The sequence below is a fragment of the Schistocerca gregaria genome, unplaced genomic scaffold, assembly GCF_023897955.1.
Source record: "Schistocerca gregaria isolate iqSchGreg1 unplaced genomic scaffold, iqSchGreg1.2 ptg000180l, whole genome shotgun sequence".
Taxonomy (NCBI): domain Eukaryota; kingdom Metazoa; phylum Arthropoda; class Insecta; order Orthoptera; family Acrididae; genus Schistocerca; species Schistocerca gregaria.
In genome coordinates this window covers 1,542,518-1,557,349 of record NW_026061730.1, presented here as the reverse complement: position 1 = coordinate 1,557,349, position 14,832 = coordinate 1,542,518, and the positions used below count along the sequence as shown (strand labels likewise).

The 14,832-nt window shown below is 49.4% G+C and overlaps 1 non-coding gene across 1 annotated transcript; it reads left to right on the top strand.

The window, feature by feature from the left end:
• The first annotated feature begins 13,483 nt into the window (after nt 1–13,483).
• On the top strand, nt 13,484–13,557 carry Trnaa-agc (transfer RNA alanine (anticodon AGC)). Its single transcript has one exon. It is a non-coding gene; the product is annotated as a tRNA-Ala (tRNA).
• Nucleotides 13,558–14,832: the final 1,275 nt, after the last annotated feature.

The window sequence follows — 14,832 nt, the reverse complement described above, 5'->3', positions numbered from 1 at the left end:
AGATCTGTCTTAGGTATCACGGCTTAACGTCATTGAAGTCTAGAGGTGGACAACACGTTCGTCTTACTCAGAGCGGTGTCTGAACTCTGTTTTCGACGTTATGCGTGCCACTTTCTTTGTGGCCAACTACGATTCGATACAGAATGCACGAAACCTGAAAGACACCCTCACTGATACATAGAGAGTAGTGTTTGTCTGCGGAATAATGGGAGTGCAAGGGTCTGTGACGTTGATATGACTGTATGTAGCACTACTAGTTATCGGGGGAGGGGGGGGGGGGGGGGGGGAAGGGCGTAGCTCAGATGGTAGAGCGCTCGCTTAGCGTGTGAGAGGTATTGGGATCGATACCCAGCGCCTCCAGAATTTTTAACGCACCTACATGAGCACCTTGCCATGCAAGTGGAATAATTCCCAACCGGCAGAGGTGTGTAGGCAGATACAAGCGAACGATTAGCATCCACAATTGCACCGATTTCACGTAAATCCCTCTGCACGTTCCCATTCTTTGCGTGCAGTCGGCTGCTACTGGTGTTGCTGGTTGTGACTGCTGATAACAGATGCCGTAGCAATCAATTCATGGAGTGAGTTGTATGTTTTGCGATAGTCTGTCTCTGACAAGGAAGCACAGGTGATATAGGTGCGAACACAGGAAGCTTGCAGCCCCTCGCTGCCTGCAGACACAGAGCAGCCACACTAGAAGAGCGGCCTAAGCCGTAGGCGAAATGTGCTCATTCGCTTTGGCGCGACGTCGAACTATAAATAAGGCTGTCACTAGCGTGAGCGTCGTGTAAAGTCGGAAAAGTCATCTGCATGGGTGATTGCCAAGTTTGGGGAGCGTTTCGTAGTACGATCAGTGCAATGGGGACGCGGAAACTTGTTGTGTCCCAGTGTTTTGCAGTTGGACGACAAGAGTTTCACACAGTAGCAAAGAGCGAGGCACTGAGTTGGCATGAACAATGGAGAGCACAATGGGGCTCGAGATGTGCTTGTTACCTCAGGTGCTGTGTGATTGTGGACAAGGAGTGAAATGGACCAATTTGTGACCGCCCTTTCAATTTAAGACGTTCAAAACAGACGGAATTTGCATTCGTAATACCAGAGCATCGAAACTACTTGGAACTCTTGTGTATATGAACGTGTCCGCGCCTTTGTATTCTGGTACCTTCGCCGCTACAAACCAACCAACCATCGTGTCCGTGCACATCAGAGTCGCAAAGAATGGAGAATAGCCAGGCTTGGTCGTGTGTGTAGCTGTAGCTCAGTTGGCAGATCGTTCGCTTAGCGTGTGAACGGTCTCGGGTTCAAGCCCCGGCTCCTCCATGTTTTGTGTTCAGTGCATGGTAAGTGTTGGTCGCGGCGAACATAAACGCACGCAAGAAGTTGCAAAACCAGCGTCACAGACTGATATGATGTATACTGTCATAAGGAGAGCAAGATGTAAGTGTGGGGACCGGCTGTTATCGTGGTGTCATCGAGTGCAGATCTGTCTTAGGTATCACGGCTTAACGTCATTGAAGTCTAGAGGTGGACAACACGTTCGTCTTACTCAGAGCGGTGTCTGAACTCTATTTTCGACGTTATGCGTGCCACTTTCATTGTGGCCAACTACGATTCGATACAGAATGCACGAAACCTGAAAGACACCCTCACTGATACATAGAGAGTAGTGTTTGTCTGCGGAATAATGGGAGTGCAAGGGTCTGTGACGTTGATATGACTGTATGTAGCACTACTAGTTATCGGGGGGGTGGGCGTAGCTCAGATGGTAGAGCGCTCGCTTAGCGTGTGAGAGGTACTGGGATCGATACCCAGCGCCTCCAGAATTTTTAACGCACCTACATGAGCACCTTGCCATGCAAGTGGAATAATTCCCAACCGGCAGAGGTGTGTAGGCAGATACAAGCGAACGATTAGCATCCACAATTGCACCGATTTCACGTAAATCCCTCTGCACGTTCCCATTCTTTGCGTGCAGTCGGCTGCTACTGGTGTTGCTGGTTGTGACTGCTGATAACAGATGCCGTAGCAATCAATTCATGGAGTGAGTTGTATGTTTTGCGATAGTCTGTCTCTGACAAGGAAGCACAGGTGATATAGGTGCGAACACAGGAAGCTTGCAGCCCCTCGCTGCCTGCAGACACAGAGCAGCCACACTAGAAGAGCGGCCTAAGCCGTAGGCGAAATGTGCTCATTCGCTTTGGCGCGACGTCGAACTATAAATAAGGCTGTCACTAGCGTGAGCGTCGTGTAAAGTCGGAAAAGTCATCTGCATGGGTGATTTCCAAGTTTGGGGAGCGTTTCGTAGTACGATCAGTGCAATGGAGACGCGGAAACTTGTTGTGTCCCAGTGTTTTGCAGTTGGACGACAAGAGTTTTACACAGTAGCAAAGAGCGAGGCACTGAGTTGGCATGAACAATGGAGAGCACAATGGGGCTCGAGATGTGCTTGTTACCTCAGGTGCTGTGTGATTGTGGACACGGAGTGAAATGGACCAATTTGTGACCGCCCTTTCAATTTAAGACGTTCAAAACAGACGGAATTTGCATTCGTAATACCAGAGCATCGAAACTACTTGGAACTCTTGTGTATATGAACGTGTCCGCGCCTTTGTATTCTGGTACCTTCGCCGCTACAAACCAACCAACCATCGTGTCCGTGCACATCAGAGTCGCAAAGAATGGAGAATAGCCAGGCTTGGTCGTGTGTGTAGCTGTAGCTCAGTTGGCAGATCGTTCGCTTAGCGTGTTAACGGTCTCGGGTTCAAGCCCCGGCTCCTCCATGTTTTGTGTTCAGTGCATGGTAAGTGTTGGTCGCGGCGAACATAAACGTACGCAAGAAGTTGCAAAACCAGCGTCACAGACTGATATGATGTATACTGTCATAAGGAGAGCAAGATGTAAGTGTGGGGACCGGCTGTTATCGTGGTGTCAGCGAGTGCAGATCTGTCTTAGGTATCACGGCTTAACGTCATTGAAGTCTAGAGGTGGACAACACGTTCGTCTTACTCAGAGCGGTGTCTGAACTCTATTTTCGACGTTATGCGTGCCACTTTCATTGTGGCCAACTACGATTCGATACAGAATGCACGAAACCTGAAAGACACCCTCACTGATACATAGAGAGTAGTGTTTGTCTGCGGAATAATGGGAGTGCAAGGGTCTGTGACGTTGATATGACTGTATGTAGCACTACTAGTTATCGGGTGGGTGGGCGTAGCTCAGATGGTAGAGCGCTCGCTTAGCGTGTGAGAGGTACTGGGATCGATACCCAGCGTCTCCAGAATTTTTAACGCACCTACATGAGAACCTTGCCATGCAAGTGGAATAATTCCCAACCGGCAGAGGTGTGTAGGCAGATACAAGCGAACGATTAGCAACCACAATTGCACCGATTTCACGTAAATCCCTCTGCACGTTCCCATTCTTTGCGTGCAGTCGGCTGCTACTGGTGTTGCTGGTTGTGACTGCTGATAACAGATGCCGTAGCAATCAATTCATGGAGTGAGTTGTATGTTTTGCGATAGTCTGTCTCTGACAAGGAAGCACAGGTGATATAGGTGCGAACACAGGAAGCTTGCAGCCCCTCGCTGCCTGCAGACACAGAGCAGCCACACTAGAAGAGCGGCCTAAGCCGTAGGCGAAATGTGCTCATTCACTTTGGCGCGACGTCGAACTATAAATAAGGCTGTCACTAGCGTGAGCGTTGCGTGAGCGTCGTGTAAAGTCGGAAAAGTCATCTGCATGGGTGATTGCCAAGTTTGGGGAGCGTTTCGTAGTACGATCAGTGCAATGGGGACGCGGAAACTTGTTGTGTCCCAGTGTTTTGCAGTTGGACGACAAGAGTTTTACACAGTAGCAAAGAGCGAGGCACTGAGTTGGCATGAACAATGGAGAGCACAATGGGGCTCGAGATGTGCTTGTTACCTCAGGTGCTGTGTGATTGTGGACACGGAGTGAAATGGACCAATTTGTGACCGCCCTTTCAATTTAAGACGTTCAAAACAGACGGAATTTGCATTCGTAATACCAGAGCATCGAAACTACTTGGAACTCTTGTGTATATGAACGTGTCCGCGCCTTTGTATTCTGGTACCTTCGCCGCTACAAACCAACCAACCATCGTGTCCGTGCACATCAGAGTCGCAAAGAATGGAGAATAGCCAGGCTTGGTCGTGTGTGTAGCTGTAGCTCAGTTGGCAGATCGTTCGCTTAGCGTGTGAACGGTCTCGGGTTAAAGCCCCGGCTCCTCCATGTTTTGTGTTCAGTGCATGGTAAGTGTTGGTCGCGGCGAACATAAACGTACGCAAGAAGTTGCAAAACCAGCGTCACAGACTGATATGATGTATACTGTCATAAGGAGAGCAAGATGTAAGTGTGGGGACCGGCTGTTATCGTGGTGTCAGCGAGTGCAGATCTGTCTTAGGTATCACGGCTTAACGTCATTGAAGTCTAGAGGTGGACAACACGTTCGTCTTACTCAGAGCGGTGTCTGAACTCTATTTTCGACGTTATGCGTGCCACTTTCATTGCGGCCAACTACGATTCGATACAGAATGCACGAAACCTGAAAGACACCCTCACTGATACATAGAGAGCAGTGTTTGTCTGCGGAATAATGGGAGTGCAAGGGTCTGTGACGTTGATATGACTGTATGTAGCACTACTAGTTATCGGGGGGTTGGGCGTAGCTGAGATGGTAGAGCGCTCGCTAGGCGTGTGAGAGGTACTGGGATCGATACCCAGCGCCTCCAGAATTTTTAACGCACCTACATGAGCACCTTGCCATGCAAGTGGAATAATTCCCAACCGGCAGAGGTGTGTAGGCAGATACAAGCGAACGATTAGCATCCACAATTGCACCGATTTCACGTAAATCCCTCTGCACGTTCCCATTCTTTGCGTGCAGTCGGCTGCTACTGGTGTTGCTGGTTGTGACTGCTGATAACAGATGCCGTAGCAATCAATTCATGGAGTGAGTTGTATGTTTTGCGATAGTCTGTCTCTGACAAGGAAGCACAGGTGATATAGGTGCGAACACAGGAAGCTTGCAGCCCCTCGCTGCCTGCAGACACAGAGCAGCCACACTAGAAGAGCGGCCTAAGCCGTAGGCGAAATGTGCTCATTCGCTTTGGCGCGACGTCGAACTATAAATAAGGCTGTCACTAGCGTGAGCGTTGCGTGAGCGTCGTGTAAAGTCGGAAAAGTCATCTGCATGGGTGATTGCCAAGTTTGGGGAGCGTTTCGTAGTACGATCAGTGCAATGGGGACGCGGAAACTTGTTGTGTCCCAGTGTTTTGCAGTTGGACGACAAGAGTTTTACACAGTAGCAAAGAGCGAGGCACTGAGTTGGCATGAACAATGGAGAGCACAATGGGGCTCGAGATGTGCTTGTTACCTCAGGTGCTGTGTGATTGTGGACAAGGAGTGAAATGGACCAATTTGTGACCGCCCTTTCAATTTAAGACGTTCAAAACAGACGGAATTTGCATTCGTAATACCAGAGCATCGAAACTACTTGGAACTCTTGTGTATATGAACGTGTCCGCGCCTTTGTATTCTGGTACCTTCGCCGCTACAAACCAACCAACCATCGTGTCCGTGCACATCAGAGTCGCAAAGAATGGAGAATAGCCAGGCTTGGTCGTGTGTGTAGCTGTAGCTCAGTTGGCAGATCGTTCGCTTAGCGTGTGAACGGTCTCGGGTTCAAGCCCCGGCTCCTCCATGTCTTGTGTTCAGTGCATGGTAAGTGTTGGTCGCGGCGAACATAAACGCACGCAAGAAGTTGCAAAACCAGCGTCACAGACTGATATGATGTATACTGTCATAAGGAGAGCAAGATGTAAGTGTGGGGACCGGCTGTTATCGTGGTGTCATCGAGTGCAGATCTGTCTTAGGTATCACGGCTTAACGTCATTGAAGTCTAGAGGTGGACAACACGTTCGTGTTACTCAGAGCGGTGTCTGAACTCTATTTTCGACGTTATGCGTGCCACTTTCATTGTGGCCAACTACGATTCGATACAGAATGCACGAAACCTGAAAGACACCCTCACTGATACATAGAGAGTAGTGTTTGTCTGCGGAGTAATGGGAGTGCAAGGGTCTGTGACGTTGATATGACTGTATGTAGCACTACTAGTTGTCGGGGGGGTGGTCGTAGCTCAGATGGTAGAGCGCTCGCTTAGCGTGTGAGAGGTACTGGGATCGATACCCAGCGCCTCCAGAATTTTTAACGCACCTACATGAGCACCTTGCCATGCAAGTGGAATAATTCCCAACCGGCAGAGGTGTGTAGGCAGATACAAGCGAACGATTAACAACCACAATTGCACCGATTTCACGTAAATCCCTCTGCACGTTCCCATTCTTTGCGTGCAGTCGGCTGCTACTGGTGTTGCTGGTTGTGACTGCTGATAACAGATGCCGTAGCAATCAATTCATGGAGTGAGTTGTATGTTTTGCGATAGTCTGTCTCTGACAAGGAAACACAGGTGATATAGGTGCGAACACAGGAAGCTTGCAGCCCCTCGCTGCCTGCAGACACAGAGCAGCCACACTAGAAGAGCGGCCTAAGCCGTAGGCGAAATGTGCTCATTCGCTTTGGCGCGACGTCGAACTATAAATAAGGCTGTCACTAGCGTGAGCGTCGTGTAAAGTCGGAAAAGTCATCTGCATGGGTGATTGCCAAGTTTGGGGAGCGTTTCGTAGTACGATCAGTGCAATGGGGACGCGGAAACTTGATGTGTCCCAGTGTTTTGCAGTTGGACGACAAGAGTTTTACACAGTAGCAAAGAGCGAGGCACTGAGTTGGCATGAACAATGGAGAGCACAATGGGGCTCGAGATGTGCTTGTTACCTCAGGTGCTGTGTGATTGTGGACAAGGAGTGAAATGGACCAATTTGTGACCGCCCTTTCAATTTAAGACGTTCAAAACAGACGGAATTTGCATTCGTAATACCAGAGCATCGAAACTACTTGGAACTCTTGTGTATATGAACGTGTCCGCGCCTTTGTATTCTGGTACCTTCGCCGCTACAAACCAACCAACCATCGTGTCCGTGCACATCAGAGTCGCAAAGAATGGAGAATAGCCAGGCTTGGTCGTGTGTGTAGCTGTAGCTCAGTTGGCAGATCGTTCGCTTAGCGTGTGAACGGTCTCGGGTTCAAGCCCCGGCTCCTCCATGTTTTGTGTTCAGTGCATGGTACGTGTTGGTCGCGGCGAACATAAACGCACGCAAGAAGTTGCAAAACCAGCGTCACAGACTGATATGATGTATACTGTCATAAGGAGAGCAAGATGTAAGTGTGGGGACCAGCTGTTATCGTGGTGTCATCGAGTGCAGATCTGTCTTAGGTATCACGGCTTAACGTCATTGAAGTCTAGAGGTGGACAACACGTTCGTCTTACTCAGAGCGGTGTCTGAACTCTGTTTTCGACGTTATGCGTGCCACTTTCTTTGTGGCCAACTACGATTCGATACAGAATGCACGAAACCTGAAAGACACCCTCACTGATACATAGAGAGTAGTGTTTGTCTGCGGAATAATGGGAGTGCAAGGGTCTGTGACGTTGATATGACTGTATGTAGCACTACTAGTTATCGGGGGAGGGGGGGGGGGGGAAGGGCGTAGCTCAGATGGTAGAGCGCTCGCTTAGCGTGTGAGAGGTATTGGGATCGATACCCAGCGCCTCCAGAATTTTTAACGCACCTACATGAGCACCTTGCCATGCAAGTGGAATAATTCCCAACCGGCAGAGGTGTGTAGGCAGATACAAGCGAACGATTAGCATCCACAATTGCACCGATTTCACGTAAATCCCTCTGCACGTTCCCATTCTTTGCGTGCAGTCGGCTGCTACTGGTGTTGCTGGTTGTGACTGCTGATAACAGATGCCGTAGCAATCAATTCATGGAGTGAGTTGTATGTTTTGCGATAGTCTGTCTCTGACAAGGAAGCACAGGTGATATAGGTGCGAACACAGGAAGCTTGCAGCCCCTCGCTGCCTGCAGACACAGAGCAGCCACACTAGAAGAGCGGCCTAAGCCGTAGGCGAAATGTGCTCATTCGCTTTGGCGCGACGTCGAACTATAAATAAGGCTGTCACTAGCGTGAGCGTCGTGTAAAGTCGGAAAAGTCATCTGCATGGGTGATTGCCAAGTTTGGGGAGCGTTTCGTAGTACGATCAGTGCAATGGGGACGCGGAAACTTGTTGTGTCCCAGTGTTTTGCAGTTGGACGACAAGAGTTTCACACAGTAGCAAAGAGCGAGGCACTGAGTTGGCATGAACAATGGAGAGCACAATGGGGCTCGAGATGTGCTTGTTACCTCAGGTGCTGTGTGATTGTGGACAAGGAGTGAAATGGACCAATTTGTGACCGCCCTTTCAATTTAAGACGTTCAAAACAGACGGAATTTGCATTCGTAATACCAGAGCATCGAAACTACTTGGAACTCTTGTGTATATGAACGTGTCCGCGCCTTTGTATTCTGGTACCTTCGCCGCTACAAACCAACCAACCATCGTGTCCGTGCACATCAGAGTCGCAAAGAATGGAGAATAGCCAGGCTTGGTCGTGTGTGTAGCTGTAGCTCAGTTGGCAGATCGTTCGCTTAGCGTGTGAACGGTCTCGGGTTCAAGCCCCGGCTCCTCCATGTTTTGTGTTCAGTGCATGGTAAGTGTTGGTCGCGGCGAACATAAACGCACGCAAGAAGTTGCAAAACCAGCGTCACAGACTGATATGATGTATACTGTCATAAGGAGAGCAAGATGTAAGTGTGGGGACCGGCTGTTATCGTGGTGTCATCGAGTGCAGATCTGTCTTAGGTATCACGGCTTAACGTCATTGAAGTCTAGAGGTGGACAACACGTTCGTCTTACTCAGAGCGGTGTCTGAACTCTATTTTCGACGTTATGCGTGCCACTTTCATTGTGGCCAACTACGATTCGATACAGAATGCACGAAACCTGAAAGACACCCTCACTGATACATAGAGAGTAGTGTTTGTCTGCGGAATAATGGGAGTGCAAGGGTCTGTGACGTTGATATGACTGTATGTAGCACTACTAGTTATCGGGGGGGTGGGCGTAGCTCAGATGGTAGAGCGCTCGCTTAGCGTGTGAGAGGTACTGGGATCGATACCCAGCGCCTCCAGAATTTTGAACGCACCTACATGAGCACCTTGCCATGCAAGTGGAATAATTCCCAACCGGCAGAGGTGTGTAGGCAGATACAAGCGAACGATTAGCATCCACAATTGCACCGATTTCACGTAAATCCCTCTGCACGTTCCCATTCTTTGCGTGCAGTCGGCTGCTACTGGTGTTGCTGGTTGTGACTGCTGATAACAGATGCCGTAGCAATCAATTCATGGAGTGAGTTGTATGTTTTGCGATAGTCTGTCTCTGACAAGGAAGCACAGGTGATATAGGTGCGAACACAGGAAGCTTGCAGCCCCTCGCTGCCTGCAGACACAGAGCAGCCACACTAGAAGAGCGGCCTAAGCCGTAGGCGAAATGTGCTCATTCGCTTTGGCGCGACGTCGAACTATAAATAAGGCTGTCACTAGCGTGAGCGTCGTGTAAAGTCGGAAAAGTCATCTGCATGGGTGATTTCCAAGTTTGGGGAGCGTTTCGTAGTACGATCAGTGCAATGGAGACGCGGAAACTTGTTGTGTCCCAGTGTTTTGCAGTTGGACGACAAGAGTTTTACACAGTAGCAAAGAGCGAGGCACTGAGTTGGCATGAACAATGGAGAGCACAATGGGGCTCGAGATGTGCTTGTTACCTCAGGTGCTGTGTGATTGTGGACACGGAGTGAAATGGACCAATTTGTGACCGCCCTTTCAATTTAAGACGTTCAAAACAGACGGAATTTGCATTCGTAATACCAGAGCATCGAAACTACTTGGAACTCTTGTGTATATGAACGTGTCCGCGCCTTTGTATTCTGGTACCTTCGCCGCTACAAACCAACCAACCATCGTGTCCGTGCACATCAGAGTCGCAAAGAATGGAGAATAGCCAGGCTTGGTCGTGTGTGTAGCTGTAGCTCAGTTGGCAGATCGTTCGCTTAGCGTGTTAACGGTCTCGGGTTCAAGCCCCGGCTCCTCCATGTTTTGTGTTCAGTGCATGGTAAGTGTTGGTCGCGGCGAACATAAACGTACGCAAGAAGTTGCAAAACCAGCGTCACAGACTGATATGATGTATACTGTCATAAGGAGAGCAAGATGTAAGTGTGGGGACCGGCTGTTATCGTGGTGTCAGCGAGTGCAGATCTGTCTTAGGTATCACGGCTTAACGTCATTGAAGTCTAGAGGTGGACAACACGTTCGTCTTACTCAGAGCGGTGTCTGAACTCTATTTTCGACGTTATGCGTGCCACTTTCATTGTGGCCAACTACGATTCGATACAGAATGCACGAAACCTGAAAGACACCCTCACTGATACATAGAGAGTAGTGTTTGTCTGCGGAATAATGGGAGTGCAAGGGTCTGTGACGTTGATATGACTGTATGTAGCACTACTAGTTATCGGGTGGGTGGGCGTAGCTCAGATGGTAGAGCGCTCGCTTAGCGTGTGAGAGGTACTGGGATCGATACCCAGCGTCTCCAGAATTTTTAACGCACCTACATGAGAACCTTGCCATGCAAGTGGAATAATTCCCAACCGGCAGAGGTGTGTAGGCAGATACAAGCGAACGATTAGCAACCACAATTGCACCGATTTCACGTAAATCCCTCTGCACGTTCCCATTCTTTGCGTGCAGTCGGCTGCTACTGGTGTTGCTGGTTGTGACTGCTGATAACAGATGCCGTAGCAATCAATTCATGGAGTGAGTTGTATGTTTTGCGATAGTCTGTCTCTGACAAGGAAGCACAGGTGATATAGGTGCGAACACAGGAAGCTTGCAGCCCCTCGCTGCCTGCAGACACAGAGCAGCCACACTAGAAGAGCGGCCTAAGCCGTAGGCGAAATGTGCTCATTCACTTTGGCGCGACGTCGAACTATAAATAAGGCTGTCACTAGCGTGAGCGTTGCGTGAGCGTCGTGTAAAGTCGGAAAAGTCATCTGCATGGGTGATTGCCAAGTTTGGGGAGCGTTTCGTAGTACGATCAGTGCAATGGGGACGCGGAAACTTGTTGTGTCCCAGTGTTTTGCAGTTGGACGACAAGAGTTTTACACAGTAGCAAAGAGCGAGGCACTGAGTTGGCATGAACAATGGAGAGCACAATGGGGCTCGAGATGTGCTTGTTACCTCAGGTGCTGTGTGATTGTGGACACGGAGTGAAATGGACCAATTTGTGACCGCCCTTTCAATTTAAGACGTTCAAAACAGACGGAATTTGCATTCGTAATACCAGAGCATCGAAACTACTTGGAACTCTTGTGTATATGAACGTGTCCGCGCCTTTGTATTCTGGTACCTTCGCCGCTACAAACCAACCAACCATCGTGTCCGTGCACATCAGAGTCGCAAAGAATGGAGAATAGCCAGGCTTGGTCGTGTGTGTAGCTGTAGCTCAGTTGGCAGATCGTTCGCTTAGCGTGTGAACGGTCTCGGGTTAAAGCCCCGGCTCCTCCATGTTTTGTGTTCAGTGCATGGTAAGTGTTGGTCGCGGCGAACATAAACGTACGCAAGAAGTTGCAAAACCAGCGTCACAGACTGATATGATGTATACTGTCATAAGGAGAGCAAGATGTAAGTGTGGGGACCGGCTGTTATCGTGGTGTCAGCGAGTGCAGATCTGTCTTAGGTATCACGGCTTAACGTCATTGAAGTCTAGAGGTGGACAACACGTTCGTCTTACTCAGAGCGGTGTCTGAACTCTATTTTCGACGTTATGCGTGCCACTTTCATTGCGGCCAACTACGATTCGATACAGAATGCACGAAACCTGAAAGACACCCTCACTGATACATAGAGAGCAGTGTTTGTCTGCGGAATAATGGGAGTGCAAGGGTCTGTGACGTTGATATGACTGTATGTAGCACTACTAGTTATCGGGGGGGTGGGCGTAGCTCAGATGGTAGAGCGCTCGCTTAGCGTGTGAGAGGTACTGGGATCGATACCCAGCGCCTCCAGAATTTTTAACGCACCTACATGAGCACCTTGCCATGCAAGTGGAATAATTCCCAACCGGCAGAGGTGTGTAGGCAGATACAAGCGAACGATTAGCAACCACAATTGCACCGATTTCACGTAAATCCCTCTGCACGTTCCCATTCTTTGCGTGCAGTCGGCTGCTACTGGTGTTGCTGGTTGTGACTGCTGATAACAGATGCCGTAGCAATCAATTCATGGAGTGAGTTGTATGTTTTGCGATAGTCTGTCTCTGACAAGGAAGCACAGGTGATATAGGTGCGAACACAGGAAGCTTGCAGCCCCTCGCTGCCTGCAGACACAGAGCAGCCACACTAGAAGAGCGGCCTAAGCCGTAGGCGAAATGTGCTCATTCGCTTTGGCGCGACGTCGAACTATAAATAAGGCTGTCACTAGCGTGAGCGTTGCGTGAGCGTCGTGTAAAGTCGGAAAAGTCATCTGCATGGGTGATTGCCAAGTTTGGGGAGCGTTTCGTAGTACGATCAGTGCAATGGGGACGCGGAAACTTGTTGTGTCCCAGTGTTTTGCAGTTGGACGACAAGAGTTTTACACAGTAGCAAAGAGCGACTCACTGAGTTGGCATGAACAATGGAGAGCACAATGGGGCTCGAGATGTGCTTGTTACCTCAGGTGCTGTGTGATTGTGGACACGGAGTGAAATGGACCAATTTGTGACCGCCCTTTCAATTTAAGACGTTCAAAACAGACGGAATTTGCATTCGTAATACCAGAGCATCGAAACTACTTGGAACTCTTGTGTATATGAACGTGTCCGCGCCTTTGTATTCTGGTACCTTCGCCGCTACAAACCAACCAACCATCGTGTCCGTGCACATCAGAGTCGCAAAGAATGGAGAATAGCCAGGCTTGGTGGTGTGTGTAGCTGTAGCTCAGTTGGCAGATCGTTCGCTTAGCGTGTGAACGGTCTCGGGTTAAAGCCCCGGCTCCTCCATGTTTTGTGTTCAGTGCATGGTAAGTGTTGGTCGCGGCGAACATAAACGTACGCAAGAAGTTGCAAAACCAGCGTCACAGACTGATATGATGTATACTGTCATAAGGAGAGCAAGATGTAAGTGTGGGGACCGGCTGTTATCGTGGTGTCAGCGAGTGCAGATCTGTCTTAGGTATCACGGCTTAACGTCATTGAAGTCTAGAGGTGGACAACACGTTCGTCTTACTCAGAGCGGTGTCTGAACTCTATTTTCGACGTTATGCGTGCCACTTTCATTGTGGCCAACTACGATTCGATACAGAATGCACGAAACCTGAAAGACACCCTCACTGATACATAGAGAGTAGTGTTTGTCTGCGGAATAATGGGAGTGCAAGGGTCTGTGACGTTGATATGACTGTATGTAGCACTACTAGTTACCGGGGGGGTGGGCGTAGCTCAGATGGTAGAGCGCTCGCTTAGCGTGTGAGAGGTACTGGGTTCGATACCCAGCGCCTCCAGAATTTTTAACGCACCTACATGAGCACCTTGCCATGCAAGTGGAATAATTCCCAACCGGCAGAGGTGTGTAGGCAGATACAAGCGAACGATTAGCAACCACAATTGCACCGATTTCACGTAAATCCCTCTGCACGTTCCCATTCTTTGCGTGCAGTCGGCTGCTACTGGTGTTGCTGGTTGTGACTGCTGATAACAGATGCCGTAGCAATCAATTCATGGAGTGAGTTGTATGTTTTGCGATAGTCTGTCTCTGACAAGGAAGCACAGGTGATATAGGTGCGAACACAGGAAGCTTGCAGCCCCTCGCTGCCTGCAGACACAGAGCAGCCACACTAGAAGAGCGGCCTAAGCCGTAGGCGAAATGTGCTCATTCGCTTTGGCGCGACGTCGAACTATAAATAAGGCTGTCACTAGCGTGAGCGTCGTGTAAAGTCGGAAAAGTCATCTGCATGGGTGATTGCCAAGTTTGGGGAGCGTTTCGTAGTACGATCAGTGCAATGGGGATGCGGAAACTTGTTGTGTCCCAGTGTTTTGCAGTTGGACGACAAGAGTTTTACACAGTAGCAAAGAGCGAGGCACTGAGTTGGCATGAACAATGGAGAGCACAATGGGGCTCGAGATGTGCTTGTTACCTCAGTTGCTGTGTGATTGTGGACAAGGAGTGAAATGGACCAATTTGTGACCGCCCTTTCAGTTTAAGACGTTCAAAACAGACGGAATTTGCATTCGTAATACCAGAGCATCGAAACTACTTGGAACTCTTGTGTATATGAACGTGTCCGCGCCTTTGTATTCTGGTACCTTCGCCGCTACAAACCAACCAACCATCGTGTCCGTGCACATCAGAGTCGCAAAGAATGGAGAATAGCCAGGCTTGGTCGTGTGTGTAGCTGTAGCTCAGTTGGCAGATCGTTCGCTTAGCGTGTGAACGGTCTCGGGTTAAAGCCCCGGCTCCTCCATGTTTTGTGTTCAGTGCATGGTAAGTGTTGGTCGCGGCGAACATAAACGTACGCAAGAAGTTGCAAAACCAGCGTCACAGACTGATATGATGTATACTGTCATAAGGAGAGCAAGATGTAAGTGTGGGGACCGGCTGTTATCGTGGTGTCAGCGAGTGCAGATCTGTCTTAGGTATCACGGCTTAACGTCATTGAAGTCTAGAGGTGGACAACACGTTCGTCTTACTCAGAGCGGTTTCTGAACTCTATTTTCGACGTTATGCGTGCCACTTTCATTGTGGCCAACTACGATTCGATACAGAATGCACGAAACCT